Source organism: Myotis lucifugus, unplaced genomic scaffold (assembly GCF_000147115.1).
Source record: "Myotis lucifugus unplaced genomic scaffold, Myoluc2.0 scaffold_0, whole genome shotgun sequence".
Classification (NCBI taxonomy): Eukaryota; Metazoa; Chordata; class Mammalia; order Chiroptera; family Vespertilionidae; genus Myotis; species Myotis lucifugus.
The window spans coordinates 26,212,918-26,219,694 of NW_005871048.1; the positions used below are offsets into that span (position 1 = coordinate 26,212,918).

Here is a 6,777-nt window from a genome sequence, read left to right on the forward strand (position 1 = left end):
TTTTTTTTTAAAATTGATTTTTACATACAGGAAGGGAGAGGGATAGAGAGTTAGAAACATCGATGAGAGAGAACATTGATCGGCTGCCTCCTGCATACTCTCTACTGGGGATGTGCCCACAACCAAGGTACATGCCCTTGACCAAAATTGAACCTGGGACCCTTCAGTCCACAGGCCGATGCTCTATCCACTGAGCCAAACCAGTTAGGGCTCATCCATGTTTTTTAGTGCAGTTCTGATTCATTCCTTTTCACAGCTATTACTATTCATCTCTATTATAATATAGTATATATACCCTTCTACACTTAGAAACCAACCTCTTCTAGGTTTAATAGCCAGATACTAAGATGGCCCCCAGTGATCTGTGCTTCTTAATATTATGCCTTTGTGTAGACCCCCTCCCACATTGAGTAGGGTTGCTCTCTGTGTCAGTAGAGTATTGAGAAAGTGATGATGAAACTTTGGTGGCTTTCCCGGTTCTATCTATCTGGAGAAAGCCAGAAGCCATATCATGGTGATACTCAAGCAGACCTTTGAAGAAACCACTGTGGGGAGGTACTGAGGCTTCTAGCAACAATATTACCAATAATTCATCTTTATGAGTGAGCCATCTGTAGCTCCAATCAAGCCTTCAGATGATTGTAGATCTTGCCAATATCTCTTGACTATAATCTCATGAACCTGAGCCAGAACCTCCCTACTTAGCTGCTTCCAGATTTCTAATATGCAGAAACTGAGAGGTTATAAATGTTTATTGTTTTTGGCAAATATATTTTGAGGTAACCTGTTATGCAACTATAAATAATAAATAAACTGGCTTTTTGATGATGTGAACATTTTTATATCTGTCTCCAGATGTATATGTACAAGACCGGGTAGTGGACCAAGATGTGAGATTGTTGGGTTGAAGATTATAAAAATGTTTAACTTAGAGATCTCATGCCAATTTTTCCAAAGTGGTTGTACTAATTTATATTTTGATGAGCAATGTGAATTAGAATCTCCATTCTACTCCATTCTTCTTAACTTTTGGCATTGTCAGGCTCTTTAATCTTGTCTAGTCTGGTGAGTGTAAAATAATATCTCATTATAGTTGTATTCCCTGCCCCAACATTAAAACAGTAGTCTCCTATATTTTCTCCTAAAAAGTTGTGATTTTAACATTTATGCCCTTAATCCATCTCACTGCTATCACCGTGTAATGTCAGTATAATGGAGAGAGGTACTAGTAGGTATTTAATTTTTTTCCTATGTAGTTAAGCAGTTGTCCCAGTTATTGAAAAGTCCTTTTTTTCCCCCCAGTGATATGTCAGTGTTGTCTGTGTCATATTAATTTGTTATGTAGATTTGTTTTGGAGTTTCATTCTATTCTATTGATCAGTTTGTTTATTCCAATACTAATGACATAGTGTCTTAATTATTGGCAAGTCTTCCTATCATATTATTTTTCTTTAGGAGTGTCTTAGCTATTCTTGGCCATTCTTCCATAGCATTTTCTTAAATAGCTTTTCAAGTTTTTGTGGAAAAAAAAAAGTTGGGTTTGAGTGGAATTGCATTGACTCCATTTTATCAACTAGAGGAAATTGGTATAGTCACAGTATTGAATGTTTCTATCCATGAATGTGGTATATCTCTTTATGTATTTATGCATCTTTAATGTCTTTGAGTAACATTTTATCATATTCTGCTTATAGGTTTAACTTATCTTTTTGTTAGATTTATTCTTACTATGTAAATTTTATTTTTTGTTATTATAAATTGTCCTTTTAAAAACCTGTTTTATGACTTATAGTTGTTGGTATTTATAAAACGCTTCATTATAAATACACTAAATTCTCTTTTTATTCCTAATAATGTAATTAGAGACTTTTCTTATTTTTTTGATTCTAGAAAATCTTGTTTGTTCATTTTTCTTGTTTTGTTGTGGATATTGTTTTAGATAGTCATATCATCTGCAAATAATAACTTTGTTCTCCTATTTTCAATTTTTATACATTTTAATTTATTTTTCCGTATCTTATACTGGCTTTAACCTCCAAAACAACTTTGACTAGAAGTGGTAATAGTAAAGTGATAACGATGGGCATTTTTATCGTACCTGATTTTAAAGAGAATCTTTTTAATAAATTACCAAGAAGAGTTGTTTTACTGTATTTTTTTTTGAACCCTCTATCATGTTAAGGATTTTCCTTTTTATTCCTAGTTAGCTATGACTTCTTTTCCAAAAATGAGTATCAAAGTTGAGTATCATTTTTTATCAAATACTTTTCCTGCAGATATGGACATTATTATGTGTTTTTTTTCCTTTATGCTAATTTAATTTGTAAAAATTTTAATATTTTGTAATGTACTACTTTCTGAGTTTATTTTCAACAGATGGGTCTCTCTGGGGACTTTAATATTTGAAGTGAAGTCTAGTTGTAAAATACTTGACTCATGGCCATAGGAAGGGAATCTACCACCGTGTGCTTATGTAGACAGTAGTAATGAGAGCTATTTGGCACAGTGTGTTTAAGCACAGATCTAGTAACATAAATGGCTTAATGTTTCACAAAGTGTCCTTGTGCTGACAATTGCAGTGCCACAGAGTTAATTTCCTGTAATTAATCGTTTGGCTAAGTGATGGTTGTCTTCTACGGTGAAAAACTATTTTGTGGGCCAGGAGGGTTCAGAGCTCTTTGCTTTTGAAATAAGAGATTTTGCTGTCTCAAATCTTTTGTTAATTTAGGTAAGGTATGAATTGTGAGTATTGTTTTCTGAATAAAGTAAATAACCACTGTAACTAATATGGTAGCTTAAACAGTTTGCTTGAAGTTTCAGATTCCTAATTCTCTCATTTTAACATCAGATAATTGCACTATCACAGCAATACAGAGCCTCCTCAAATCTTTCTGAGTTCATCTCCTGTTATTCCCAGGATGTGGATATTGTTGAAATATGGTACAAACATGAAATTCTATAAAGCGCTATCTTTTCATGAAGAATTGGGAAATTCTAGAAACCAAAAAGAAATTCATTCTGTAGGCACTTAAATAACATTCTCAGTTGTTAACATATTTAGGTAAAGTCAGGCTCCACAGAGATTTTCCCCTTAAATAAACAATGAGTGCACTGTCAGTAAGCATCGGATATGAGTGGAGCTTAAATGACTTATGTGCAATATACTGTGGTCTTCATAAAGCTTAACTTTGCCATTAAACTTTATTGCTGGTGTTACTAGTATAACTTTCTGGGCTTAAGAGTAAATTGCTTGATTATACGCTCAAGTTTTTCTTCATTTTTTTTTCTATAGTAAATGGTAAGTTTCTCACTTTGAACTAATAAGTACAATGTGTGGCATCAGTTGAAATAATCAAAATACTAATAATAAAGCAGTTATTGCATATTTCAACCTTATAAGAAATTAGGTAAAAGTGGGTACTATTAGATGGAATGTGACCAAGGAATTAACTAAATTGTGACCAAATGAATCAGTGCTTCTGACCAGATTTTTATTGGAAGATGTACTATATAAGTGATAATGACAGGCCAGGGAGGCAAATTACCATAGACACAGAACCCCTGAACTAGAATTCTAACCTGTTCTAGTTCAATGCAAAGAACTAGAACAGGTTAGAGTTGAACTCTTTGATTTTCAAAACTTTACATATAATGTTCACCTTGTATATCCAGGAAATAATGTGTTTGCCCCTATTGTCGAGGTAGAACAAGCCTAGGTAGTTGCCAGCCTAGCTCTGGTGAGAGGGATGGTAGGGACATTTGAAGAGAGAAGTTCTTTAAGTGAGTCTGCCTGAAACAGCTTATCATAACTATTTCATGGAAGGAAAAGAGAAGAGTTAGTGAGATGGTCAAGCCTCCTCCCTTTTGAGATTGTGCCTTGACCTTTAGCATTATAGCTATAGAGATGGTGAGAGAGTGCCATTAAATACAGAGAGGGACACTACAATGCAAATGTATCTCTAGGATTACTGGATTCATCACTTAAGAAAGAAACCATTCTATTTTCTGGCAATTATGAACATTTGCTTATAAGTTTTGGTGTGGACATGTGTTTTCATTTCGCTGGTATATATACCTAGACGTGGAATTACTGGATCACATGGTAAATCTATGTATAACATTTTGAGGAGCTGCCAAACTGTTTTCTAAACTGGCTGCACCAGTTTACATTCCCACTAACGTTGTATGAGGCTTCCAGTTTCTCCATATTCTTACAGACACTTGTTACTGTCTTTCATGTTTATAGCTATGCTGTAGGGTATGATAACATCTTTGATTTGCATTTTCCTAGCAACTAATGATATTGAACGTATCTCTTTGCACATTTTCATATCTTCTTTGGTGAAATGTGTTTCCATATCTTTTGTCCATTTTTTAAACTAGGTTATTTGTCTTTTTATTGTGAAGTTGTCAGTTATTTTGGAGACATTTTGTCTCTTAACATGAGAAGGATTTTTGTTTAACTTTCAGAAATAAAAAGCATTTAGAAAATCATAGTTTAGATTTTTCAGAAGCAGTTGCTGAGACAAAATTTGGAGTGGATGATGTTTATTAGAGGTGGACACTTGGGAAAAAGAAAGAGGACAATAGGATGGTCAGAGAGAAAAGTTGAACTTATTGCAGGCCTGACAAACCTCTGCCAACCTGTTGGCAGTGAGCTCTGGAGCTAATGATGCCTTGCAGGGTTGTCCTGCGTCAGGCGAAATGGCTGGGCCTTCACATTGCCACTTGCTTCGATCAGTGAGTGAGGGTCAGCCTGGGAATGGCATGACCTTGAATGAGGCAAGTCTGCATCTGAGGTGGACTCTGATGTGGTGAACAGCCGGAGGCTGTTTGCTGACTGCAGTCACTGCAGCTGAGCAAGTTCCTCTTGATGGGGCATCTGGAGAGCTCAACTTTGTGTCTCCCACTTGCATATTTTATTTTATTATTTTATTTTTTTAAAATATATTTTTATTGATTTCAGAGAGGAAGAGAGAGATAGAAGCATCAGTGATGAGAGGGAATCATTGATTGGCTGCCTTATGCACGCCCCCTACTGAGGATCGAGCCCGCAACCTGGGCATATGCCCTTGACCGGAATCAAACCCGGGACCCTTGAGTCCGCAGACCGACGCTGTATCCACTGAGCCAAACCAGCTAGGGCCCCACTTGCATATTTTAAAATCTAGGTTAGACCTTCAGTTCACACAGTTTAGAAGAGTTGCTAATAACTATATATATGGAATGAGAAAATTGGTTGTAGGCTTTGTGAATATGTTATTACTGCTATATTATGGTATTGGATACTTTGAAATTTAAGAAGTTAGTTTCTACTTGTTCAATTTGTCCTGGAGTTATATACTATATTAGAGGCATGCATGAATTCGTGCACCAGTGGGGTCCTTTTGCCTGGCCTGTGGGATCGGGCTGAAACTGGCTCTCCAACATCCCCGGAGGGGTTCTGTATTGTGAGAGGGCACATGACAGGCCGAGGGACCCCACCGGTGCATGATCAGGACTGGGGAGGGACGTGGGAGGTTGGCCAGCCCAGGAAGAACCGTGGGAGGGCTCCAGGGCATATCCGGCCTGCCTCGCTCAATCCCAGTTGGCCGAACCCCAGCAGCAAGCTAACCTACCGGTCAGAGCATCTGCCCCCTGGTGGTCAGTGCACGTCATAGTGAGTGGTTGAGCGGCCTTAGCATATCATTAGCATATTACGCTTAGATTGGTTGAATGGATGACGAGACGACCGGACACTTAGCATATTAGGCTTTTATTATCCTATATAATAAAAGGCCAGTGACCATAATGATTGGAACGACCACTTGACCAGTTGCTATGAGGTGCATTGACCACCTCTCCGTCCCTCTCCCCACCGCCCCCCCTCCCGGCCCGCAGGCTCTGATCACAGCATGGCGAATGGGGAACCACAGGGAACCGGGTGGGTGGCAGTGGGGCAGGACTGGGGACTGGCGAGCCGGGCGGAAGATGGCCCTGATCGCAGCCTATGCCTAGGGACCCTACCCATGCATGATTTTGTGTGCTGGGCCTCTAGTATAGAATAATATTAATTGTGTTTTATTGTTTATGTTTACCATAGAATTAGAGTGTTCTAAGTAGTTTATATGACATTTATATTTGACCCATACAAAAGAGGCTACTATGTGTTAGACATATTCTGTTTTTCTAAAATTTTGAGTATATCTTCTTTTTGAGAATTATTTTTTCCTCAGCCTTTGCTCTGCTATTTCTGTTCCATATTATGTAAATGTCATAAATGACTACTTAAATTATTTTTTCTTGGGGGAAAGGATTCTAAAACAGATAATTGTCTTAAGAATTATCTTAGCTTTGTTTAACTTCTTAACTTCACTTTTAGCATCGTCTTGCAGATATTCTAAAATCTTTGTATTTGATATTCCTTAACTGTTGACTCTTTCTTTTAGATGCTTTGGTTACAAAGTATTGTGAGGAATGATGGGTAGTAATTTTTATTAATCTGAATTCTGAATAGCAAACCAAGTAGACTAAGAGAATTTGTTGATATAATTAGCTACCTCCAACTTGCTCAAACTTCAAATTATAATACTCACTGATAATATAAATTAGTACATGAGAATGAAAATAAAAATACTGGAGTTTTTAGTTTTCTAGTTGAAGTTGAGTAGTTTGACTCTACCAGGATGGTAGTATAGAAGAGCTCAGAACAAAGTTGTCAGAAGACCAGAGTTAGATTCCAACACCCTTACCATCTAGTTACCTTAACCAGGCTACTTAGCTTCTCAAAGCCCAGGA

At 37.1% G+C, this 6,777-nt stretch overlaps 1 protein-coding gene and 1 pseudogene across 8 annotated transcripts in view; both read left to right on the forward strand.

Annotated features, from left to right (window-relative positions):
- Nucleotides 1-6,777, forward strand: part of FAM172A (family with sequence similarity 172 member A) — a 379,783-nt gene that overhangs the window by 16,659 nt on the left and 356,347 nt on the right. The gene's annotated exons all lie outside the window — the stretch shown is intronic.
- LOC106696730 overlaps nucleotides 4,705-6,777 on the forward strand; it is a 4,702-nt pseudogene continuing 2,629 nt past the window's right edge.